The 26882-nt window shown below is 38.9% G+C and overlaps 1 protein-coding gene across 2 annotated transcripts in view; it reads left to right on the plus strand.

Moving 5' to 3' along the window:
- Positions 1-26882, plus strand: part of TENM2 (teneurin transmembrane protein 2) — a 1520094-nt gene that overhangs the window by 45982 nt on the left and 1447230 nt on the right. The window contains exon 1 of one of the 2 annotated variants that reach the window (XM_039484034.1): positions 10728-10796. The exons of the other annotated variant lie outside the window; for it this stretch is intronic. The gene's annotated coding sequence lies outside the window, so the exon portion shown is untranslated. Of the gene's footprint in view, positions 1-10727; positions 10797-26882 lie in introns of those variants that run through there. 2 annotated transcript variants of the gene reach the window in all.

Below are 26882 nucleotides of genomic sequence, written 5' to 3' on the forward strand. Positions count from 1 at the left end.
AACTGACTTGGCAGGTTTATCTCAGGCAGGCATGGTTACATGTGGATTTAAGTTTTCTTTACTTTGAATCAGGGTGTATCTGGCCTGGAGGTAGGAGAAGCCAAGCCATGCAGAAATTTCCAGCCACTTGGTCTATTTGATATATTTATAGAGAGTATTAAAATAAAATACATTTTGAAAGAAACAATTATTAGACTGTTGTGAGCTTCAGCTGCCTTTCTGGATATATGGAAAAGCATGACTCTCCAGTGGCAAGGCCACACATCTTCCCTGTTTGTTAATCCAAACAGGGTTAGCTTGTTTGACAATCATGCTTCTTCATTGCCTTGTTTCCAGAATATAAGATATTTTGAGTTAACGTTTTTAAAGAAACTAACGAGATGCATGCATAATAATAAGCATATCTTAGTATGATTGGTCACTGTTACTCTGAATGGTATTGTATTGTACAAGTGGTGTCTTTGTAGTTTGCTGCTTAAGAGATGGCAATTTCTTTTTTCCTTCTTTCTGATTTGTATAGCATAGAAAGATTAAGAACCCAGCACAAATAAAGGGGAGATGACATGGCTTAGAACTCAATGAATGTATTAAAGAGTTCCTGAATCAAACTTTTTTTTAAAATAGTGATATACATTTTAGATACTTAAGAGGATAAGTACCTACTGAGAGTCTAGTATAAGGCTGATTGAGGAAGTAAATCTACTTTTTGAATGCCTACAAAGAAAAATCAAATGAGAAATTCAGTATCAAAAACATCAAAGACAATAATGCAGTTGCTTTCATCTCCCACGCATTCCAGCACTTCAAAGAAAAGCAAAATGCCTGCCCTTCCTCCACTGTCCCTGAAGGAGGATGATCCTATAGCTGAAGATAAGTCTCCATTTCTTCAAGAGAGCAGGCAAAATATAAATAAATAACAAAAATGTATAGAAAAAAGTAACGATACAATATTTTTCTTTTGCTAACATAATATCAGTATCATTGGACATTGCCTGCACTGAAGAATCTTATTTGCTTAATAAGATGTGGCAGGTTAGTACGCGTCCCTTGAAATATGCTACCCATCCAGAAAGTTCTATTTCACCTGTTAAAATAGTTTAGAACTTCTTAGAACAGAGATTTTCCAACTAAAGTAACATTTTCCACATGGGCTGCCACTTTCAGGAGAAGAGGGCTGGTTATATCCACCCCTTATAGAGAAATGGATGTGCACACACCTTAGACTTTCTCTACCATTAACACTATTTATTTTGTGAAAGATGACATTAGGTTTCATGATGTGCTGAAGGGTGACTTTTTTTTATAAGTATTGCAAGTGACCTGTGGGTTTGAGGGACCTGCTCAGCAACTCTCAGACCAGACCAGTCTCACATTCTGGCAATGTGAATGGAGTGGGAGGCAATTCAGTGCCCTTCATAAGCAGTTTGTGACCCTGGGAGCCCAGCACATTTTAAGGCTGGCCAAGCTATAGAGAATCGTAAGTGTGCTGGTTCCAAGAGTTAAAGCAATTCTGTGTAGTCATTGGTAGTCTGGCCTTAAAACAACCTCCAAAAATAAACAGAAATAAATATCAGGGCATTTCCATCATACACTCACATTAGCAAACTTGCATTTTCAGGCAAAAACTTTTGCTAAAGACCTCCAGTAGCCGCACATATGAAAATATCATAATTTTTTTTTCTCTGAGAAGTTTTAAAATGGTGGTTGAAATGAGAATAAATCCAGATTTGGCTTTCCCTCCATGCTGCTTGAGCTCAGTTTCAAAGCTATCATTGATCAGGAAGCTTCACAGCTACAGTGTTTGCAAATCCTCACCAATGAGCAGTAACAAGATTTAAAAGTGAAGCTTTTCAACAGAGAGCCAGAGCACTCACTCTGCTGCTTTATCTAGTTGGGTTATTTAGCCATCTGTAAACTAGTTCCTTTTCATTTTCACATTTCAGTGCCATAACATACATGGGAAAAGGGACAGGGAGTAGTCTGATAGTTGAAGTCACTATAATTTGAAATAATTGACTATACTCTCACATCATACTTCTTGGAATATCAACCAGATGGAAAGACATTCATAACATTAAACAAATTAAGTACATCACTGCTAAAATGAGAGCTTGCCCAAAGGAGCATTGCTGTTTGGAAGTAGCTGTGAAAGAGAAATGTTGCCTCTACTGCAGTGTGGCTCCAAGTTTTGCACTGTACTGAACATAGGGGAAACATAATTGCTAGAGAAACTTTTATTACAATGGACTCAAGATAAAAATTGAACCCTATATAGGGGGTTTAGTTTGGTTGTTTGAACAATGCATCAAAAAATGGGGAATTTTCAAGACCGAATGGTAGTACTAATCATGAATTTAAAAATAATAGATTTTTCTGTGTTATGTTTGTCTCTGATATATTTTTGTATTTTGACAATGAAAAGTGTACATTAAGTACTGTCATTGAGAGAGACTCTGAATTTAGGATCCAGGAAACTCCTGACACTTGCAAACATGGAAGTATATACCTGCCTGTGGTATCATCTCACAAAAATACAGAGCAGTTTACAGAGCAATATTTTCCCAGACCATTATATTATGTTGACAATGATTTTGTTACACTCAAGAACTATAGCAGGGTTTCTCAAACAGGGTGCCGCTTGTGTAGGGAAAGCCCCCTGGTGGGCCGGGCTGGTGTGTTTATCTGTGCCGTCCGCAGATCTGACCGATCGTGGCTCCCACTGGCCACAGAACGCTGCTCCGGGCCAATGGGAGCTGCTGGAAGCGGCACGGGCCGAGGGACTTACTGGCCGCTGCTTCCCGCCACCCCCATTGGCCCAGAGTAGCGATCCGCGGCCAGTGGGAGCTGCGATCGGCTGGACATGGGGATGGGGCAGGTAAACACACCGGCCTGGCCCTCCAGGGGCTTTCCCTACACAAGCGGCGACCCCTGTTTGAGAAACCCTGAACTATAGGGATGGCTGTTGTATAAATGCATAGGCAAATAAATATATCTGATATTGGAGTAAGTGAACCACAATGACTAGCTGTCACCACAACATTGTTTCAGTAAGTACTGATACCCTCCTGCAGTAGTGGAGGAGCAGGCAGTAGCATACTTTGATCCAGTATGTACTATGATTGGTTTTGGTTTTTAGAATAGTGAGGAAAATCTACTAAAAGTATCCTGATTGAAAGACACCACTGTCTGCTTCCCACCAGCATGCTGCCAGTGGGATTTCAAGCACTGCCCAGGGCAGTACTGGATTTATGTGGATTCAGTTACAATCCATGGAGCTAATTCTAATCTCAAATACGCAGTTGAAAAGCTACAGTAACTCCATTAGACTCAGTTCAGATGTTCCAGACTTGCACCAGTATGTTTGAGGTCATAATCTATCTTTTGATATGGAAACCGTTTGCATAGTAGTCAAATATGCTTAGCAGGGTAGTTCCATGAGTATGGACCAATTTGGACATTGAGAATGACAAAGAAATGAATAAATGTGTAAGCAATGGGAGCTAAAATGAAGCGTGTTTGTGATGGCTAAATCCATAATATAGCTATATCTGTATTATCTATATAGATATTATTTTTTAGGTAGTTTGACTTAGATGACTTGGCATAGGAAGAACACTTTAATAGATTTCTGAAATAAATCTGAAACACGTTCTTTATATTCTTAGTTACAGATTAATATTTTTAAATTATTTCATACATGCAACTCTGTATTTTTCTTCCTGCCTCTTCCTTATTGACTTGGGAGTCAGCTTTCTCAGTTCAGAAATGAGCTTTAGAACAGAGACTTTCATCTCAATGTAGGAAACATATGGGCCATCAATGCTTGTTTGTCCAGTGCCTTTTATTATAAATAATTAGAAAAAATGAGAGTGGATTCTCCCCACACTCCTTCCAACTCCTAGATGCTGAATTCTATTATTGCTTGGTATACTGATTTTCCTATGCATGATATATCTGGATGTGTTTCTGATACATAATAATGTAGTTACAATGTGGGCCCTATGTGCCTGGAGCCATTTGATGATTATCTGCCATCTCTAACCTCTCTATTTTGACCTTCTCCCACCACTCAAACAAAAAAATTCAAATTTTATCAACTTCTGTGGCAGAGAAGTGTAAAATCTGTCGTCACCCATCAAGCATCTTCCTTCAAAATTTGAACAATCCAAATTTGGTCATTCTCTCTTCAAATGTAAGCATACTACACAAAACTATGATAATTTCTTTGACCCAGATTGTCCCCTGGAATATACATGAGTGTTTGAATACACTCCCATCCCCACCTCTGCCAGAAAAGGGGACTCTACCATGAGGAGAGGCTGAGGGAACTGGGATTATTTAGTCTGCAGAAGAGAAGAATGAGGAGGGATCTGATGGCTGCTTTAAACTACCTGAAAGGGGGTTCCAAGGAGGTTGGATCTGGACTGTTCTCAGTGGTAGCAGATGACAGAACAAGAAGTAATGGTCTCAAGTTGCAGTGGGGGAGGTTTAGGTTGGATATTAGGAAAAACTTTTTCACTAGTAGGGTGGTGAAGCACTGGAATGGGTTACCTAGGAAAGTGGTGGAATCTCCTTCCTTAGATGTTTTTAAGGTCAGGCTTTGAGAAAGCCCTGGCTAGGATGATTTAGTTGGGGATTGGTCCTGCTTTAAGCAGGGGGTTGGACTAGATGACCTCCTGAGGTCCCTTCTAACCCTGATATTCTATGATTCTAAGATTCTGTGTGCCCCTCAGAGAATCTACCGGAGGACAATGATTGAAACTGGGCAGGTGGACAAAGACAGATTTGGTAGGATGGAATGGGAATCCCTTAACCCTCTAGAGATTCCTCTTTACTCACCTCCCCCCCCAAAAAATTATACAACCTAAGGCAATACTATCATTTCCATGGGACTTCTTCTCTGCCATAGCCCCAGACATTAAATCCTGGAGGCACCTTAGTAATGAGGACCAAGGGAGCTGGGACAACAGTTGCTTTGTGTGGATGGCCCTGGCATTCCAAGAACACCTGGGAACCTGCAAGATTTGAGGGCAAGCAAATGTTTGGCACTTGGTGTTCAATCAGCACGTGTGCAGAGAAGTATCTGCACAAGACAGGCAAATGTGCATAGTCCTCAGCAATGTTACTAAATCTGTGCTCCCTTACTGAACCGAGAACTGGTGTGATGAATGGAAAGAGAAGAGCTAAGGCATTGACAGGACATAGATGCTTGATTGCTGTTTTGTGAAAGCAAATCCTGTGCAGAGAAGGTATTTTTGGATAAAGATGAATGTTACCCATAATGCCAAACATGAGCAGTAGTTCATTTGAGTATTTTCAGAAGCTGCACTTACACAAAATTGACAGCAGTCATGAGGATGTGAGATTTTTCTTTTCCCATTGTTTTTGAAATACTATTTGCAAATATAATCTGATATCATTTTGTATCTTATCATATGGTATATGAAATAAAACTACTGAACTCTCTGTATACAAATTCTTTGATTTTAACTCATTTATGTTCTGACCTTTATGGATAGATAAACTAGTAATGTCATAGGCCTTACTTACAGCATGCCTTCTATTGAGCTTTCTGCTGCTTTGTTTATTGCAATGCACACAGGGACGTACAATATATGCCTCTAAGCTACCAGCACAACTCCCAATGATATGAATGGAAGTTGTATGCATGAAATGAGTAGATAAGTTCACATAATGCTCAAGATACATTTGTGTGGTGCAGAATTTTTCAGCCTTAACTTTGAATTTCATTCTTCTGAGTTTGTCACAACTACTGCGTTATTTAAACATCATTTTATGTCTGTGAATATTAAGTTGAGTTGCTTTGGCCATTTAGTAATGCAAAATAGATGAAACCCTTTAAGGATTTGCTAGCTGGCACAAAAGCTCTTATTGTAAAAAGTTAATCTCTTGAAAATGTTATACTATTGACAATGTTGCTTGCAATAATTAAGAAATTTAAATGAGTCATTCATAAAGCTGTATCAACTGGGTATTATGGTTTCATATGAAATAACAATTTCAGATATTAAATGTTCATATTGTAGGATGAAGAAGCGCTTTGTGTCTTAAAGGAAGCTTATCTTCTAGTGGAATTAGCTCAGAACAACAGACACAGAATCCTATGTTTGGTTCCTTATTGTATGCTGAGGATTGGGATTTCCTCTCCCTCATTGAAAGGTACAGGGTATATACTAAACCCTTCTGTTTCTCTAGGATCCTTCTGCATAGGCAGCTCATAGTCAGCAATCTCTTTAGCTGTGGAGTGACTGAAATTACAACAATAGCGACTCCAACAGCATTAGTGATTTTTGTTTGAAATGCTGTGCACTGTAGGCCAAACTTGGATCTAAATGAAGTAAATAGCAAAACCCCATTGATTTCAATTTGTCCATAGCATCAGTGGGAATTTTGCCAGTGACTTCAATGAGACCAGCATTTGGCCCTTAATGATTTTTATCCTTTGCTTTTGCTAAAAATTCTACATTTATATTATTTGATTTAGTTTTACAGATCCATAAGTGCTTCTGATTAGGGTAGAAGGACAAGGGCAGTTGAGATAAAGGTTACAATCGTTTACAAATGTGGGGATTACCATTTTACCGTGAAAATCCTCCTTTGATTTTTTTTAATCAATGTAATATTAAAATCCAATTTTAAAACTCAAAATCTGAGTGAGATGATATATAAAGTAAAAAGCTAATCAAATGACTGTACCTTGTTGTAATCTATTTCTTCCCCTTATCCCAGCTGTTTCATCCAATTTCTTCCATCCCAAGCTTAGTGCAAATGTAGGTCCCAATCCTGCAAACACTTAATACCAGCCATAGTGCTTGTTATCATAAATTGTCCCATTGAATATAATGGTATTACTTAGCTAGATAAAGGTACTCATGTGTATGTGCTTTGCAGGATCAAGACCTGAGATCATGACTGAATTCCTCTGGACAGGGACCATGGGCCAAAATCCTCACTGGTTTTAGCAAATACCATTCCAATGGCTCCATCGCATCCCATCTGCAGACACCAAAGTTTAATTTGACCCCCTGCCTTCTGTCTATAAATTGCCACACTGAGTTATGAAGCACTGTAACCAATTGCATGGTAAATTTTTCAGCAAGAGATCAAATCAGATCATCCAGGTCAGGGAGGGGCTTTCATTAACTAACTTTAACAAAATCCATTTTCAAGCTGGTATTAGTGATGCCATAAGATGCCTTTTCCTCTCCATAGCCAGACCTCGTACATCAGAAGTCTGATTAAGCTAATTCATTAGGAAAGAGGTCTGTATGTTGATATTCAGACCTTTAGTTAAATGAGCATGTACATTAACTCAATGTTTCTCACAGGACACCTATGGATATACTGTATTTTTGTTCTGTGTGCTCTTAACACAATCCGGCTCTTGTCTGTGACTGGAGCTTCTAGGTGCTATGGTAATACAAATAATAAAAATAATGGGATACACATTCAGTGAGGGTGAGCATGGCCAAACTTCGGGTGTAGAGAAACTCTCTGGAGAGAATTTTTTAATGGAGACTCAATAGAACAAATCAAGCCTGAGTCGTAGAGATGACAGTTATCATTCCCTTTTTGTTGGTATCTGTAGGGAGCACGTCTCTCCTACAGTTCACTCTAAGACCCGGTCTTATAGGTTTATAAACAGTGTCTCAGGCTATGTCTGTGTAACGCACACACCTCCTGGGTGTGGTGTTCTGTCCCATCTAGTGGCACCGAGACCACTTAGAGAGAGAGATATTAATGAGTTTGCTCTAGCCTTAGCTAACAGCTACACTTTTAGCTCATGCGGTAGAGGCTCATGCACTAAGCTCCAGAGATCCCCAGTTCAATCCTGCCCTCTGACGACTGGGGTCTGTCAGCATTATATCTGCACTGTATTGAAAAACCTGGCCTTTGCCAGTTGCAGGTTTTTAATTGCAGTATATTATAGACATACCCTCAGTGATAAACAGCCTGATGAACTGAGATGCTTTAAGGACAGATTCTGTTGAAGCATCTGCTGTTTGATCAAAACAGTTTTATCCAGGTCTAGTTTAGGTCCAGTCTCAGCCAGCAGAAAACTCCTGATCTGACAATATTTGAATCTATCCAAATTAGGGCTTTCACAATTCTTTTGTAGTTCTTGGAGTATGTGCAGTCTGTTAATTAGGTAGAAATCTGCAAGTACTTACAATGTCCAGGCTGCACATATGTTTGTTAAATCATATTTGGATGACTTTTCTTTAGTTAACATAATTAATGACAAGTCAAGTTTTCTTTAACTCAGAATTTAATTGCTCTGTTTTATTTTATTCTGTCTTAATTATGCTATAACTTAAAAAAACCACAAACCTTTTTGAAGTTCACACTTCTTTAATCTTTATTATTAGTTGGAATACTATAAAACAATATATTGTGATATATTAAATAATCAAACTTGGCACAGCAGCATATTAGAAAATGGCTGGAGTGTCACATGGACAGAAAAGATTAGCAATAATGACTAGAAAAATCTGGAAACAGTTTCTTTAATGTTGACATAACAGGATCACGTGTTAAGACCGTCGATTTTACTGTATTCCCACATAACTAAGAAGGTTAGGCACTTGGTCATTTCTCCACAGAAAGATTAAGAATTACGTAGTTAGATGTAAAAGTAAAATATTTTTAAACTCATCAGCTATAGACCTAGAGGCCTAGATAAACAAATTTAATAGAGAGCTAATTGAAGTGAGTATATTATATTTGTATTAAGAAAATCTTCTGCAAATAATGCATTTTTGACTATACAGTAAATTTTTTCACTCCAGTTTTAGAGCCCAATCCTACAAACTCTTGTGTGTGTGTAGTACAGGGATCGGCAACCTTTGGCAGCTCCCACTGGCTACGGTTAGCCCTTCCAGGCCAATGGGGGCTGCGGGAAGTGGTGTGGGCCAAGGGATGTGTTGGCTGCTGCTTCCCGCAGCCCCCATTGGCCTGGAACGGCGAACTACGGCCAGTGGGCGCTGTGATTGGCTGAACCTGCAGCCGCTGCAGGTAAACAAACCGTCCCAGCCTGTCAGTGGATTTCCCTGATGGGCCACGTGCCAAAGGTTGCCGATCCCTTGTGTAGCCTTTACTCAGTCAAGATGACTCTTACAGGACTCAGCCCATAATTTTTCAATCAAACCTATAGTATAGTTTCCCTAGCAATATATAGCATAATTTCTTCTCAATGAATTGATCACGTTAGTCAAACCAAATATTATCCTCAGTGTTTTATGGTTTTTTCCATAGCTGAATATTAAAGCTAATCTTTGTTTGTTTGTTTTAAAAGTGACATGCTTCCCATTTAAAATAATGGGCTTCATCCTCTGCCCCTGAATGAATGGTTGTGAGAGAATATTTAAATATGTATTTAGTTATTACATGTAAAAAAGTACATTATTGCCAAGCGTTAAGCAATTATCATGTCTGGGGAATTGAGGTCTACAAACACATTTCTCCATTCATTTGTGATTTCACTTGATATTATAAGCATTGAAGCATGAATTAAAATAGGTGACAAATATTCTCAACATTACTATAGTTTGTTAATGGACAGAAGCAAATGGACTGATCACTTGATATTTTTAATTATCTGTTTAATTTTAATGAATGAATGTGGTGCTCATGAAAGTAAAAGACTAATAGCACTAGCTTGAGTCAGATGTAGGACTATATTCTGCTCTTGCATCTGCAGTGCGGCTCTCTTGCCTATACTTCACTCAACGCCAACAGCCATGTGTGCAAGATAATAGGTATTCTGTGGGTAGACTAGGCAATAGAGATATGCACTATGGATGAGAGAAGTACAGCATGGATCTGAGAGGAGACTTTTTCCCCATAGTGTGGGCAGGGACAGTGCAAGATTTCCCATACTATTTTGACAATACGTCTCCTTCCTGACTTGCAGCACTCTTGTTATTCTGGTCTTGGCCTTCTATAGAACAAAGACTTCTTACTAAACCAAATAATTTGTGATGTGGCTAAATAAGGATTTATGGATCATCAAATTCATTTATATTTGCAAATTCAATTATTATCTGGAATTTACTGATTTCTTATTAGAAGATAGCGCAGGATTGATTACAGCACATGTACTAGAAGCAGCAAAGAATCCTGTGGCACCTTATAGACTAACAGATGTTTTGCAGCATGAGCTTTCATGGGTGAATACCCACATCCGAAGAAGTGGGTATTCACCCACGAAAGCTCATGCTGCAAAACATCTGTTAGTCTATAAGGTGCCACAGGATTCTTTGCTGCTTCTACAGAACCAGACTAACACGGCTACCCCTCTGGTACTAGAAGCAGGAGATCTGGGTTCCATTCCCAGTTGGGACATAGATTTCCTTTATGGCCTGGGTCTTCAGGTGTTGGTCAAAACTTAGAAAATAGCCCTAGTGTCTCATTTTCAAAAAATACTCAACCACTATTTAGTCAGTTTAGTAGGGGACAGATTTTTCACAAATGCTCAGTAACCAGCAGCTCCCATTGTGAGATTTATGGTAGGATTTTCCTGAACTGCTCAATGCCCTACGTGACCATTCATTTTGGTGTCTGAATCGATTCTGAGTTCTCTTGAAAATCTGAGCCTTAACTTCCTTGTGCATCAATTTCCCTATATGTAAAACAGGGATAATATTTATCTCATTGGCTTATTATTTTTATTATATAATTTTGTATTGCAGTAGCACCGCTAGAACACGGGGTATTGGATCCATGTGCAGTCCGGTGTTAAAGCAGGGACCACATTACCATGGATTCCAATGAAGGTAATTACATTTGGGATCCATGCGTGGTCCCACGCTATAACCAAATTTGCGCTATAAAGGTGGGCGTTCTAGCGAGGGTCTGCTGTATTATGCTAATCACTATGCAAACATAAAGTAATAATACAGTAATAATACTTAGCTCTCCCACAGAGCTTTTCATTCATAGATCTCAAAGTGCTTTACAAAGGAGGGGTCAGTATCATTATTCCCATTATACAGATGGGGAAATAAGGTACAGGGAAGGAGCCAAAGAGCTTAATTAGTTCTTTATAAAATGCTTATAGATCATTTGATGAAGGTGTTATAGAAGAGCAAATAATTGTTAGTAACTGTACAGCACTTATTTATAAAAATGCAATATTTGACTTTTATCGTTCATTGCCTGTGGTTATCTTATTTTGAAATATTACATGATTCTTCAGCTAATAAAAGTCATACCATCTAAAGTGATCATTCATGTTTGATGCATAATCATTCTTCACAGAGACATTTGAAGGCAACTCATACAAGAAAACTGCTAAGCACAAAAGGCCTCTATTTCTGGTATCCATAGATACTTTTGAGTTTTCCTTGGATGAGGTTTTAATTTAGCATTAATAAAGGAATTTGTGATGTTTTATATGCTCTAATCTAATATTCCGCCTGTGACTTGATTCAGAGTTACTGTATATTTTAAAATCTCAGTTTGGAAGCCAGATACCACAGGAGGATAGCACTAGAAAAGTCTAAATTATCAGTTATGAGTGGATCTAAAACTTCTAGTATTAAACTATCCCTTGAAATATGCATTAGAGAATCTTAAAAGGGATCATATAAAATTAATCAAAACCCACATTTCAGAAGCAGCCACTTGTTCATCAGGGTTTTGGATGTCACTTTTTAGTTCTGTATTTTGCAGGCATTTACACACAAACAGATTGTTGCATATAAACACAAAGAGGGACTATATGAGCTCATTTCCTATCAAGCAGCACATTTTAAAAGATAATGTAGTTATGACACTCCTGAACAGTGGGAAACTGACACACTGTGGGCCTGATCTAGAAGAAATTAGTCTCTGAGGCTCATGGACTATGCAGGAAATAATCTCTTCCTTAGTCACTAAATGCTTTAAGATACTGGGCAAATACTGCAAAATTTTTCTGCAAATATCCACTCACATTTAAATATATATATATATATATATATATAAATTGACTGTTTATTTTCATTTTGTAAGTCTGTAACTAATTCCATTGCTTGACCACTTTAGAAACTTAGCCAGCCTGCCTCTTTAAATCAAGGCCCTGATATTGCAGCACATGAGTAAATTTATATGTGTGAGCAGTCCCCTACAGCTCAATGGGACTACTAACATGTGGAGTTACTCACAGAAGTGAGTGTGACAAGACTGATGTTTTAATTTGTTTTTTGCAAGGTCTGGCATGTAAGTCCATATTCCCTTCAAGGCGCCAGACAGAGTTAGACATACCTACATTCCAAGGGCATGTGTACGAATGATCCCATGCTTCTGATTTTCTTTAACCATGTCAGAAGGAGGTGCTTAAATCACTTTCTAGATTTGGCATGTCCTGTTTGCTGAGGTTGAGCGGTCAGTGCATGTAACAGTAACAGCATTACACCTATAGTTTTTTTTCCCCTTTTATGATTTCTGGATATGCATTTGTCAAATGATGATGATAATTATACTCAGACCTTTGACTAGCTTATGGCCCCTTTATTTCTTTTCAATTAATACAAAAATAAAAAGGGGTGCACACAGACTTGTCAAGTGTCATGCATCTTGTGTGATGCTACGTTTTCAGCCTGCCCCTCACATGTTGTTGCAGCCCAGGCTGAATGTCATGCATTCAGCTGGGCTTTGGGAAAGCAATTGGGTTTGAGTGGTGTTTTGTGTTGGCTGCTGGCAGGGACTACTGTGGTGCTTGCTGAGCTGGCAGCTTCTCTGCCTCCCCTTCTGCATGGTCATATCCCACACCTGCTGGTTTCCAGCCCATGTGGAGCATCCTAGAGGAAATAAGGCTTTGGCAGCAGTCATGGGAGCTGCCAGGATAATGGGGGACACGGAGGTTAAATGGGGCAGCAAGAGCTATTCTGAAAGATGCAGAGACTAGTGAGGGAAGCTAAGGAGGAAACTAGGGGGAGGATCAGGAACTGCTAAGTGAGCTAAGGTGGATCAGGAACTGTTGGGGAACAGAAGCTAAGGAAGAAGCATGAGCTATTGGGAGGGGAATTGACTAATGGGGCAATTTAATGAAGAGGAGCAGCTCATGGGGACAGCATGGGAAGAGGGAATAAGAATAATACCAACTTGCAGCACTCCCTCACCTGTCCTGAGTTTTGCTCCAATAACTCCTCAGGCTACATCCTTCCTACCAGATTCCCACAGTTGCTCCTGGCTCCCCGCCTTCTGATACGTGCAAAGAATAAATTCCTGCCCCCCTATACCTGCTCCCACTGCTTACAGGAAACTGTGAGGGAAACATGGTATCAAATGAACAACTTTCACAGTTATTTGTAAATCCAGGTTTCAAACAATATGCAAATGATGTACAATATGTAAAGTGGTTAATTTGCATTAAGTGTCACATGTGGAGCTGTTCACTTCTTGACACTTATGCACTTATCCAAGCCTCGAGTGTCCTGATACGTATTACAAAACCAAATACAATGAAGCAGCCATTAGAACATGCAACGCCACTCCTCTTCCCCACACAAATCTCATTACTTTCAAATATCCACCTCTGCAGCAGCCCGAGCAAACAGATTGACCTTGCATCATGACTTGAAGGTGAACTGAACCAGGATATTTTGAACCATAAATATTTTACATAACTGTAGCAAACTAACTTTAGCAAACTAACTTTACATAGGTGTATAAGTGTTCAAAAGTATCTAGATCCCTCTTCTTCTCTGAGGATTTTCAATAATAACCACTTAATAGTGAATATATCTAGTATAGCAAATCACTTCCTACATAAAGATTTGAAATGCCTTTGTGTCATGTACAGATGATATATTTGGAGTACATTGTCCTTGTTTAATTTAGACTGTAAGCTTGATGGGGCAGGAATTATGTCTTCTTACAATCATAGAAGTGTAGAGTTGAAAGGGACCTCGATATATCATCCAGCCCTCTGGGCTGAGGTAGAACCAAGTGAATTCCCCATTTTGTCATTGTGCATTTGATTTTTCCTTCCTAAGTGAAGTACTCTGCACTTGTATTTACTGAATTTCATCCTGTTAAATTCAGACCAATTCTCTAATTTGTCAAGATTGTTTTGAATTCTAATCCTATCCTCTGAAGTGCTAGCAAACCCTCTCATCGTGGTGTCGTCTGCAAATTTGATAAGCATACTCTCCACTCCATTATGCAAGTCATTAATGAAAATATTGACTAGTATTAGACCCAGGACTAACACGTGTGGGACTGCACTAGATACATCCTCCTAGTTTGACAGAAAATCATTAATAACTACTTTTTGAGTATGGTTTTCAGCCAGTTATGCACACACCTTATTAATTTCATCTAGATAACATTGCCCGTGTTTGCTGATGAGAATGTAAAAAGCCTTACTAAAATCAAGATATAGTCCATCTACCACTTCCTCCCAATCCGCTAGGCCAGTAAACTGTCAAAGAAGAAAATTAGATTAATTTGTTCTTGACAGATCCATGCTATTCCTTTAATGCTGTTATCCTGTAAGTGCTTACAAATTGATTGTTTAACAATTTGTTCCAGTATCTTTCCAGGTAGTAAAGTTAGGCTGACTGATCTATAATTCCCCAGTCCTCTTTGTTCCCCTTTTTAAAGATAGGTACTATGTTTGTCCTTTTCCATCCCTCTGGGGTCTCACCCATCCTCCATGAATTCTCAAAGATAATTGTTAACTCTTCTGAGATTGTGACAGTTAGTTCCTTAAGTACCCTAGAATTAATTTCACCAGGATCTGCCTATGTGAATGCATCTAAATTATCTAAATATTCTTTATCTTGTTTTTTTCCCTAATTTGTCTTGTGTTCCTTCTTCCTTGTAAATATTAATTATGTTGAGTATCTGGTCACAATTATCTTTTTTTGTGAAGACTGAAGCAAAATAACCATTAAATACCTCAGCCTTCTTCATGTCATCACTTATTAGCTTTCCTTACCTGATAAGTAGAAGACCTGTGCTTTCCTTTGTCTTTCTCTTGCTTTTCTCTTGATGTATTTAAGCTACCTCTCTTTTTTGCCTTTTATGTCTCTCAATAGGTGGAATTCATTTTGTGCCTTAGCCTTTCTGATTTTGTTCCTACATGCTTGTGTTATTCTTTTTATATTCTTTGTGATACTGGTAGATTAGATGCCTGCTCTTTCCAAGTCTGTAGCCGTCAGCTGAACACTGACAAATTCATAGCTGGAAACCAGACCAGATCACTTGTATGTTAGTATTGTTCGAGATAGGTGTTAGACTTGCAAGGATGCATTTAGTGTTTAGAGTCTCATTTATTTTTTCCAGTTAATAAATCCTTAGTTTACTATAGAATTAGCTGTCAATATTGTCCTTAGTGTGAGATCTTGGGTACAAATTGTTCTGGAGTAAGTGACTGGCCTCAACGGACTGGGAGCAACCTAAATATTTTTGGTTTAAGTGACCATTTATCACTAAGTTCAGTCCCCCATTACTACAATGTTTTGTTTTTTGGGGGGTATGTCTGTTCTAGAAAGGCCTCATTCACCTCCTCTTCTTGATATGGTGGTCTAAACTAGACCCTTACCATCACACATCACCTCTATTTTTTCACTCCTCCTGGACCTTGGAACAAGTGTATACATTCTTAATGTATAATGCAACATCTCCTCTCTCTTTATGCCAGCTGTCTTTCCTGAACAAGCTATATCCAGCTATACCAATATTACAGTCAACTGACTTATCCCACCAAGGGCTGTGATGCCAGTTATGTACTAATAATTCCAATTCTTCCTATTTATTCCCTTTACTCTTTGCATTTTTGTATAGACATCTAAGATGTTGATCAGATTCCCCAAACAATTTTCCTCTTGTTGCATCTATGATCCTATTGTAATTTTTCATGTTTGCCCCCTCCCACCCCCCATAACTAGCTCTCTATTAAGGTAACCTTTTTAATGTTTACCTGCAGGGTTTTGTCACCTGCACCCTTTGAACCTGGTTTTGTGTGTCTTATATATATCAAGCATGCTGCTGGTACTCAGGAGGTAATAGATTATAATATTTTAGGAAGATGCATACATAGCCATCAATCTGTATTTGAAGAAATCTCTGTGGATCCAGTTATACTCCACTTACTCCTCATGTGTAGCCAGATCAAGTGAGTGGGGCTTTGCACTTTGTTTTGGTATAATTATAGTATATTTCAGTACAATAGATTTTTTTTTGTGCTTAGATTCTGAAATAGCAAGGTCCAGTGAAGGGTTGATTGCCACCTTGCTGAACCTACCTTAGCAAGAGAAGGAGATTTTTTAAATATTAGTAGCACTCTGAAGTACCATAATATATTTCATTTATAACCCCTCTTATTCCATAGCAATATTTGGTCAGAGTCAAGAGATTAAGCTAATGATTTTTACTTCTGGGATTTGCCAACCATTACATGTGTGGAGTGCCAGATTCCTTCTGAGCTGTCACTGGATAAATGTATTCCAACTGCATCCACCTGTTAATCCTCTGACTGCCAGTAGAGTTATTGGTTGTCAGTGTGGTATCTTTTGCCAGTATTAAATCCACTTTATTTTTGTGGGGTAGGGGAAAGATGGTAGAAATAAATTAAACATTCGTAACCTCAGAATTGTGAGTTATGAATTTTCATGAACAGCAGAACTGACACATGCTCTACAATGGCTCCGTTGCATATATTTCCCGCTCAGTGGTTTAGGGGACATGTCTATACCTACATATACATATTTTGTGTGGTGCCTTTTAACTGTAAAAGCAGAATATCACAGCTCAACATATTTAGTGTAACATTAACTGGCTAAAACTGTTTATTCTGCGAACGTAATGGTTTTCTGTGTCTCTAGTTAATCCTAATATATTTCCGTGTGTAGCTCCCTGCAAAAACCCTCTTTCACATGCAAAGGGATTTTTGTTTTTGTTATGTTTTGTTTTCCCAGAGAACAGCTTTAACAGGAAGAAGAATAAAACAAAATTAATGTTGATCAAGAGTTCTTAGGGCTGCCACACTTTGCATTAATGAATTGATTTGATGTGAGCACACTGCTTTCCTTGATACATTGTGATGGAATAACCCTGGCTAAAAATAAAACTAAAACTTGATCTAAGATATATGAGACTGCCACCATTTCCATTAGAAAGAGAAGGTGGGTGAGTTTTTTTTTCTGGATCAGCTTATGTTGGGGTGAGAGACAGGCTTTCGCACTTATACAGGGCTCTTCAGTTTTTCCCAGATTTGAAGAAGAGCTGTGTGTAAACTCGAACGCTTGTCTCTCACCAAAAGAAGGATGTCCAATAAAAGATATTACCTCACCCACCTTGTCTCTCCAATATCCTGGGAGCACTGTGGCTACAACACTGTGCTGCATATGCCATTTACATTAGCATTTTAATTTGACGTGAACTGTGTTGTGTCTTAGCCTTTTTGTAGGGGGGTTTCCTTACAAAAAACCCTTCTATGCCCCTCAAGATTTTTCTTGGTTAGTTGTTCATTGCCTCAGCTACCCCATTTCAGGAGGAAACAGTTTATCTGAAGAATTCTTTGCAATAGGAAGTAAAAACTGTGTGTGACAAATAGTAGGACTTCATACTGGGTAATTTATGTGGTTATAAAGAAAATTCATTTCTAGGACAGTACATTTCTATGAGCACCTTCACCACAAGATGAAGTTATGTGGCAAAGAGTGGAACGGTCTCTTTCTGGCTTTAAATTATCAATGGGATAATAATAAAAAAAATCCCAAGGGGAATTACTCACTTGTTCATCATTACACAGTAATTCTGGCAATAGTTGGAAGTCATCTCATCAGTTCTGCAATACTGGGTCCAAAATCCAGCATAAGGTCTTGGAATGGACATCTGCTTCACTCATGTGGGAATGAAACTGAAAAAATCTTTCAAACCTCACTGAGCAACCTCCATAACTTTTCCTTCCCAGGGGGCATCCTCTAACACAGATTTGCAGTATGTGTTATATGTAAAGGTTATATTAACAGAACTATGGGTTTTGAGACCCAATGGACTAGATTTTGCAATAGGATACCGTGTTTTGAGATTTGCAATTTACATTAGTAATATCTTAGTCATCTTATCCTTGACCTATTATCTTAGAATTCTAAGTGGTTCTAGTGATAGTAAGATTTGCAAACTTATGAAAAACAGGCCCTTTGTGAATAATATTTTACTATTGTCAGCCTATTTGCCAGATTTCTATAACTACAGTATGTAGTATCTATAGATATTATTAAAAAAAGCAGACTTCAACTAACTCTAAGAACTAGTAGCTAAGGTCCCATGGGAAGAAAATCTAAGGGAAAAAGGAGTTCAGGAGGGCAGGCAATTTTTTAGAGATAATATTTAAGGCACAACATCAAACTATCCCAATGCGAAGGAAAGATTGGAAAAAATAGTAAGAGTCAAATATCGTTACATCAGAAGCTTTTTAATTACCTAAAAGTCAAAAAGGAATCCTATAACAAGTGGAAACATGGACAAATTACTAAGGAGGAGTACAAATGAATAACAGATGCTTGTAGGCACAAAATCAGAAAGACTAAGGCACAAAATGAGTTACTTCTAGTAGGGGACATAAAAGGCAATGAGAGCTAATAATGGATGACATGCCTATTTCTGCAATCTCACATGTGATATTAAAGTTGCACGAGACATCTGAAAATTGTTTGCAGTGTTGTAGCCATTTTGGTCCCATATGGGTACCTCACCAACCTTGTGCAACTTTGTAATTTGTGGAATTTCTTTCAATTGTAAAATGTATCATATGAAAGCCATTTGGTAATTTAACATATTACCAATTAAACAGTATGTAATATTCAGTTTATATTTTTTTTTAAAAATTGTATTGCCGTAGTGCCTAGAAGTCTCAGTCAAGATTGGGGCCCTATTATGTTAGGTGCTATATGTACCCATAGTAAGAAACAATCCCTGCCTTGAAGAGATTGCAATCCAGATAGACAAGATAAAGTGTGGGAGGGAGCAGAGGCATAGAGTGATGAAATGACTTGTCCAAGTCAGTGGACAGTACCCTGGAGGTCAGTGGCAGAGCCAAGAATAGAAGCCAAGTCCCCTGATTTCAAGTCTAGTTCCCTAGCTACTAAACTGCACTGCCTTCCCATAGCCCAGTTGACTATAGGATGACTTTTTATAGATTCAGAAATGCTATAACAAAGGCATGTGTTACAAAAATTTGGGCAAGTCCATTTCAGCGGAATAATTCTGTGGCTCTATTTATAGCTAGAAAGTGTCTTCTGATTCTTTTCTTTCACTCTCTAAGCTCTGTATTTGTTGTTTGTTTTCACAGAACAAAGCTTACATGTTTTAGGAGGTAACGTGTGCCTCCTGCTATGGCTCTGTCACCTCACCAGTGCTCTTCTCTACACTTTTTTATATTACGGCGTGACTATATTTAAGGCTGAAGATATCATATCATTATAAACACAATTTTCAACACACACAGCAACTTCCTCAATAACAAAAGGAAAAATTTCCCCTGTATTAATGTTTGAAAATTTTCTTAACTTTCCAAATTTATTTGCATATGTTATGGAGGAAAGGATCCTTGCAGTGTTCTGGGAAGTTGGGGGAGGAATGACAATGTGATACAAGAGCGAGCTTGAGGTGAGGTGTGTATGCCCCACAGTAAGATAAGTAAGGAAAAAGTTAACTAGTCATTCCTTGGTGCAAAAACACCAAAGACAAATACACACTGGGAATAATCAAGATAATTTAAACCCACCAAAAGAGGATCATAGAATATCAGGGTTGGAAGGGATCTCAGGAGGTCATCTAGTCCAACCCCCTGCTCAAAGCAGGACCAAGCCCCAACTAAATCATACCAGCCAGGGCTTTGTTAAGCCTGACTTTAAAAACCTCTAAGGAAGGAGATTCCCCCACCTCCCCTAGGTAATCCATTCCAGTGCTTCACCACCCTCTTAGTGAAAAAGTTTTTCCTAATAGCCAACCTAAACCTCCCCCACTGCAACTTGAGACCATTACTCCTTGTTCTGTTATCTGGTACCACTGAGAACAGTCTAGATCAATCCTCTTTGGAACCCCCTTTCAGGTAGTTGAAAGCAGCTATCATATCCCCTCTCATTCTTCTCTTCTGCAGACTAAACAATCCCAGTTCCTGCAGCCTCTCCTCATAAGTCATGTGCTCCAGCCTCCTAATCATTTTTGTTGCCCTCCGCTGGAGTCTTTCCAATTTTTCCACATCCTTCTTGTAGTGTGAGGCCCAAAACTGGACTCCAGATGAAGCCTCACCAATGTCAAATAGAGGAGAATGATCACATCCCTCAATCTGCTGGCAATGCCCCTACTTATACAGCCCAAAATACCATTAGCCTTCTTGGCAACAAGGGCAAACTGTCGACTCATATCCAGCTTCTCTTTTCTGCAGAAGTCCCACCTAGCCACTCGGTCCGTAGTCTGTAGCAGTGCATGGGATTCTTCCATCCTAAGTGCAGGACTCTGCACTTGTCCTTGTTGCAGTGGAAAGGTCAATATGGGGAAGAGAAAATTCTCTTTATTTTTCTTCTCCTTCCCACCACTACTTCCCTAGATTATTCTTCCATCCAGCAGAAAACAAAGGACCAGAAAAAGAGCGGTGAGGCCACGCTGAGGGAATCAATAGAGGGAAATAATTCATGTTACATGTCTGCAACATGGACTCTACAAAAACCATGTTATTTGCTTCCTGTGATGGGGCGTACCTACCTTGCACCATGGTTTAAAGCAGTGATCCCCAAACTGTGGGTGGTGCCCCCCCAGGGCTGCATGGAGGAATGTTCACGGGGTGCAGCAGGGTCCAAGCAAGCCTCCACAGGGGGCAGGAAGGGAGTACCACCCAGACCCACTCTGCTCCCAGCCATGTCTCCACTCCCAGCCCCAGACCCTCCCCCAGCTGTAGCTGTAGGGTGGGGATCACTTATTTAAAGAAACCTGCTTCCTTATGGGGTGCCCTGTAACCATGCAGGACTCACCCCTGCAGCACCTCCTGCTGATGGTTAGGAATTAGCTCTTTTCCAGCCTCTGGAGTGCCCTCTGCAGGGCTAGTGTCCCACTTGTAGTGGGCCCCATTTCCCTCCTGGACCCTGGTGCCTCTTTACCCTGGGGCTGCTCCCAGCAATACCCCCAAAAGTCTCTATGGGTCTCTCCTCTCTGGGGACCACACTGTAAAAGCCCCTCATCACAGGCAAGGGGTTTGGACCTGCTGCCTTCCTCTGCCTCCCAGTACCTCTATGGGCCTTGGACCAGACCCTGAAGCCTGGGGAGTTGCCAGCCTGGAGCTCCCGTGCTCCTCTGGCTCTCCCCAGCCCTGCTTCACTTCTAGTACCCTCTCTGCAGGTAGCCAGGCCCTGCTCTCTCCCAGCCTGGAGAGAGACTTCTCTTGGGCCTCTGGCTCACAACCTTTTTATAAGGGCCAGCTGGGCCTGCTTTAAGCTAGTCACAGCTGTGGCTGCTTTCCAATCAGCCCAGCCTCTCCCAGGGCCATTTTAAGCCCTTCAGGGCAGGAGCCAGGTAACCACCCTGCTACATGCCCATACTAATGTCTGGTGTCATTCCCTTTTTTTAAATTATTCTTTATATTCCTGTAGCCCTTAGTCATGGACCAGGGCCCCATTGTACTAGACACAGAACAAAAAGGTGGCACCTGCACCAAAGAGCTTGCAGTCTGAGTATAAGATGAGATCACAGATAGATACAGACACATGTGGGGGAGTACAAGGAAACAGTGAGACAGTATTGGTTGTCATGATGGGTAGTGGTGTCAGCACACCAGCAGCCTAACCATTGTTATTTGTGACTGAGCTTTGATTTATGCCTCAAGAGCTGCACTATCAATAGGCTCAGTAATATCTCCAGAGCTGAATAAAGTAATAGTGGAAAACCCCAAATAGAAATGACTCTCAGTGAGAATCCAGGATGCAATAAATAACGCAGCAATATCTTGCAGCATAAGTATGGTCTCTTCTGTATGCTGTCTATTCATGTAGTTGAAATGCACTGTGACAACACATTGATATCACTAAGGTTAATGACTGACTGATTAACAACAGAGAACACATTTGCCAGCAAATGAACTGTAGTAACTGTTATAGAAAAGCCTTTGAAAAGCATGGAGTAGATGGGCACAAAACTATTACCTGAGATGGTGTCTTCCCAATAGCTTGACAAGCAGCCCTAGCAAAGCATTACACCTTATGTGCACTTTGAAAACACATATAGATGAAGTTGTAGTATTTATCAGTGTGGGGAGGAAAGGAAGGTATCAAGTATATGTTGTGATTCAAAGCCGATTTGGCCACCATCATTGCACGTGGGATGATCCCTAATATCAAATTCAGACCACCATGAGGAGTAATAAATTTATTATTTGAGTGTACCTGACATTGGAGGCATTTGATATCAATCCCAGATTTGGATGTGAATTTTGCAAATGGCCCCTGTGTTTATAAATACCTGAACCAAGACCTCGGATCCTAACACCCCTCAAGTTTAGGGATCTTCAAAGTCCATATCTAAATTCTGCAACTTGAACCTCTCTCTGATCATTAATATGAGTTAACTGTTTCCATTAAGATTATTTCCCTTTTGGACAGTGTTGCAGTATTGTACCAAACTGTTCAATAGATAAAACCAGCCAGGGGAGCATGTCATTCTTCCACTTTGGAATCATATGCCACATACTTTAACACTTCCATTGTTTCTCTTTGTAACAGTCAATTTAGTTCTGATGCTTGCTACAAAGTAATAGTTGGTATCCAATCAGAAACTTCAGAGGCTATTTCAAAGTCATCTTCACTACCTTGCATACCTATCTTAATAATACATGAAAGCACAGACAGAACAGCACCGCTGTGAAGTCACATTTTATTATAATGGCTGTTTGTGCAATTCCATGCTGATGAAGTTGGAACTGCTGAATATTGTATCATGTTGAAAAGCACCAAGGGTAGCATTTGCTTCCCTGGATTTCAGGTAAAGAAATGAAATATTTTCCTGGGCCACTAAGTTTGCCATCTTCTGGGTTTTGATATTTGATTAGTGTCTGTTTGAAAAATGCAAACTTGAATGGAAATTTAGCCAGGTTTCTATTTAAAATTTTGCATGAGTCCCAAAATTTTGCCTATGCAATTAATATGTAAATCAGTGTACAGCTGATGACAAATAAAACATATTATATCTGTAGTTCTTAGCTATTATGACATTATTTAATATTTTAAGGGGTTAGCTGTTTCCTGTACATGAACAGATTAAGCAAGATGCATACTCTGAATTAAGGGGAATGGACACTAACTTATTAGACCTGGGTGGGAAACCATTAGAAAATTTTGCATGATAGTCAGAGATACTGAATAATTTTCCTGTCCTGAAATGGGACATATTTGAAGTTTTGAAAACTGAAAATCCAATAGATAAATAGATTTGGGACAATCTAAACATTTTGTTTTGATAATTTCAGAATGTTTTGTTCCAATTTTGACCAAAATATTATTTTAATTCACTCAGATTTCTAAACAAAATGTCATTTTGAACCAAAAAGCTAGATTATTTCATTTTGAAAATGTCTAAATGAAACATTTAAATAATTTTGAAATTCCTCTACATATTTTCAAGTAAAATTTTTTTTTGAAACTGTCCCTTTTCCAGTGAAAAAATTCAGTTTTGACAAATTCACATTTTTTTGTCAAAAAAATCCTGACCGGCTCTATAGTTTATAACATTTTTAAACTTATTTAATAATTTTCAGTTCCTGCAACCAAACTTTAAAAAAAAATCACTACTTTTTGAAACATTGTATATTGTGGAGTAAACAGATATAGCGTAGCAGCTTAAACCCAGAACGCTATATTCAGTATAAGTATTAGTATTTCCTCATGTGAATAATCCCTCTGAAAGGCAATGGAACTACTTGTGTGAGTAAAGACTACTCACACAGGGGTTTATAGGACTGTGTCCTCAGTCTCTTTTTGATTCTTGTAGAAGAAACAAAGGAGTCAGACTGACTGCTGTACCCCATGTGAAGTATCTAAAAATCTACAGGCTCAGGAGCAGTGATGTTCTGATTGATGCTACAGCAGAAACATAACATTAACTTTTTTCTTTCAAATTTCAAATTAGTTGCAGCAGCAAAATGTCCCATGCCCAAGGCTGTTCTTAGGGAATTAACGACCAGCTGAGGTTAATGGCTCCCTGCTTTGCCTTAAGCCATCAACTCTCCCAGCTGGTCATTAATCCTCAAGAAATGCCCCATGCTTTAATAATTATCATTGAATTATTAAAGACATTAGGGAAAAGGAGAGAATGCAAAGTAAGCAAAGTGAAATCAGAAAAGCATATCTCAAATTTAATTAGGGTTATACCCCTCAAGAACAGGTGGAAAAATAAATCTAAACAAATGTTGTTACAATATTGAATTTACTTCACCTAGTATGAGATGCTGACATGGGTTCAGTTCTCCCATGTTATTATCAGAAATTCAGTTACTACTGAAGCCTAACATTGAATATAAACCCTGTAGTTCTTGATAAGGCCTATCTGCTGAGGACTAAAATGTGGAATATGACCTGCAAAAGAACTCTCCAAAAACAAAGATTCAAAGTGCATTATCCTTGTTTCTACCCAGATGGGAAATACTTTTCTTCCTCTTTCACCACAATTATGACTGAGAAGTTAAGATGATTGCAGCTCAATACATACAAATGATTTTATGTGAGCTATTTATAACCCAACAGATACTTGTCTCATTTTACAGTTGATACTTTGTAGGTGGTTGACATAATTAATAAAATAATAATAATAATAATAATAATAATAATTAATAAATAATGCAAGTGTCCTTGCTGCTAAAAAGCTATATTTTGCATGCTGATTGAAGTTACTTGAATTACTCATGAAAACGATGTGAGCAAGATCTGGCCCACAAATACTATATTCTCAATTTTGAAACGCAGGTACTTAAAGTTAGGCATGTCAATCCACATTGATGGAACTTAATGATATAATGTCCTGATTTCCAGAGGTGCTTTGCACCCAAAGATCCCATTGCCTTTAGTGCAATCAGTGGGTGCTCAGCATCTTCAAATATCAGGCCATATATGCCTAAATAGGTACATAAGTATGATTTCTCTCTCTCTGGACAGGAGAAAAGTTGCTATGATCTTGTTATAGAGATTGCAACAGGGTAGTCTTTCACCTTAAAGGTAATGGTCCGAGGGGTCACCACATCCCCTTATATGGCATGGCTCTTTAATATTTTTGGAGGTCTGATGTATACTAGTTAATATAAGACATTGATAATGATTAGACATGTTTAGTAGTGATTGGACATCTAACATAGTGAATGCCAGTGAAAATGAGATAGGATCTGAGACTAAAATAGGGGGAAAAGCACATTAAAAATTACTTAGATAAGTTAGATGTCTTCAAGTCACCAGAGTCTGATTAAATACATCCTAGAATACTCAAGGGGCTGAGTGAGATGGTATCTGAGTCATTAGTGATTATCTTCTAAAAGTTATGGAAGATGGGAGAGATTTCAGATGACTGGAAAATGGCAGATATAGTGCCCATCTATAAAAAGGGAAACAACCCAGCGAATTACGGACCTGTCAGCTTAACTTCAGTACCCGGAAAGATACTGGAGTAAATAATTAAGCAATCAATTTTCAGACACCTAGAAGATAATAAGGAGATAAATAACAGTCAGCAGGGATTAGTCAAGAATAAATCATGTCAAACCAATCTAACAGCTTTCTTTGACTGGGTAATAAGCCTTGTGGATCGTGGGAAGTGGTAGATGTGTATATCTTGACTTTAGTAAGGCTTTTGATACTGTCTTGCATAACCTTCTCATAAACAAACTAGGGAAATACAACCTACATGGACCTGCTATTAGGTAGGTGCATAACTTGTTGGAAAATCATTCCCAGAGAATAGTTATCAGTGGTTCATACTCAGTTGAGTGCGGTCACGCAGGGATCAGTTCTGGATCTGATTCTGTTCAATATATTCATCAATTATTTAGATAATGGCATACAGAGTACACTTATAAAGTTTGTGGATGATACCAAGTTGGGAGAGGTTGCAAGTGCTTTGAAGGATAGGATCAAAGTTCAAAATGATCTGGAGAAATGGTTTGAAATAAATAGGATGAAATTAAATAAAGACAAATGCAAAGTACTCCACTTAGGAATGAACAATCAGTTGGACACATACAAAATGGGAAATGACTGCCTAGGAAGGAGTAATGCAGAAAGATCTGGGGGTCATAGTGGATCACAAGCTAAATATGAGTCAACAACATAACACTGTTGCAAAAAAAAGCATACATCATTCTGCAATGTATTACCAGGAGTGTTGTAGGCAAGACGCAAGAAGTAATTCTTCTGCTCTACCCTGCACTGATTAGACCTCAGCTGGAGTATTGTGTCCAGTTCTGTGTGCCACATTTTGGGAAAGATGTGGACAAATTGGAGAAAGTCCAGAGAAGAGCAACAAAAATGATTAAAGGTCTAGAAAACATGACCTATGAGAGAAGGTTGAAAAAAATCAGTTTGTTTAGTTTGGAGAAGAAAAGATTAAGGGGAGACATAACAGTTTTCAAGTACATAAAAGGTTGAGGGGGACAAAAATGTTGTCTAACCTCTGAGGGTAGGATAAGAAGCAATGGGTTTAAATTGCAGCAAGGGAATTTAGGTTTTGGTTGAACATTAGGAAAAACTTCATAACTGCCAGGGTGGTTAAGCACTGGAATAAATTGCCTACAGAGGTTATGGAATCTCCATCCCTGAGATTTTCAAGCACAGGTTAGAAAAACACCTGTCAGGGATGGTCTAGATAATACTTAGTCCTGCCTTGAGTGCAGGGGACTG

This window comes from Mauremys reevesii, linkage group 8 (assembly GCF_016161935.1).
Source record: "Mauremys reevesii isolate NIE-2019 linkage group 8, ASM1616193v1, whole genome shotgun sequence".
In the NCBI taxonomy this organism is placed as follows: Eukaryota; Metazoa; Chordata; order Testudines; family Geoemydidae; genus Mauremys; species Mauremys reevesii.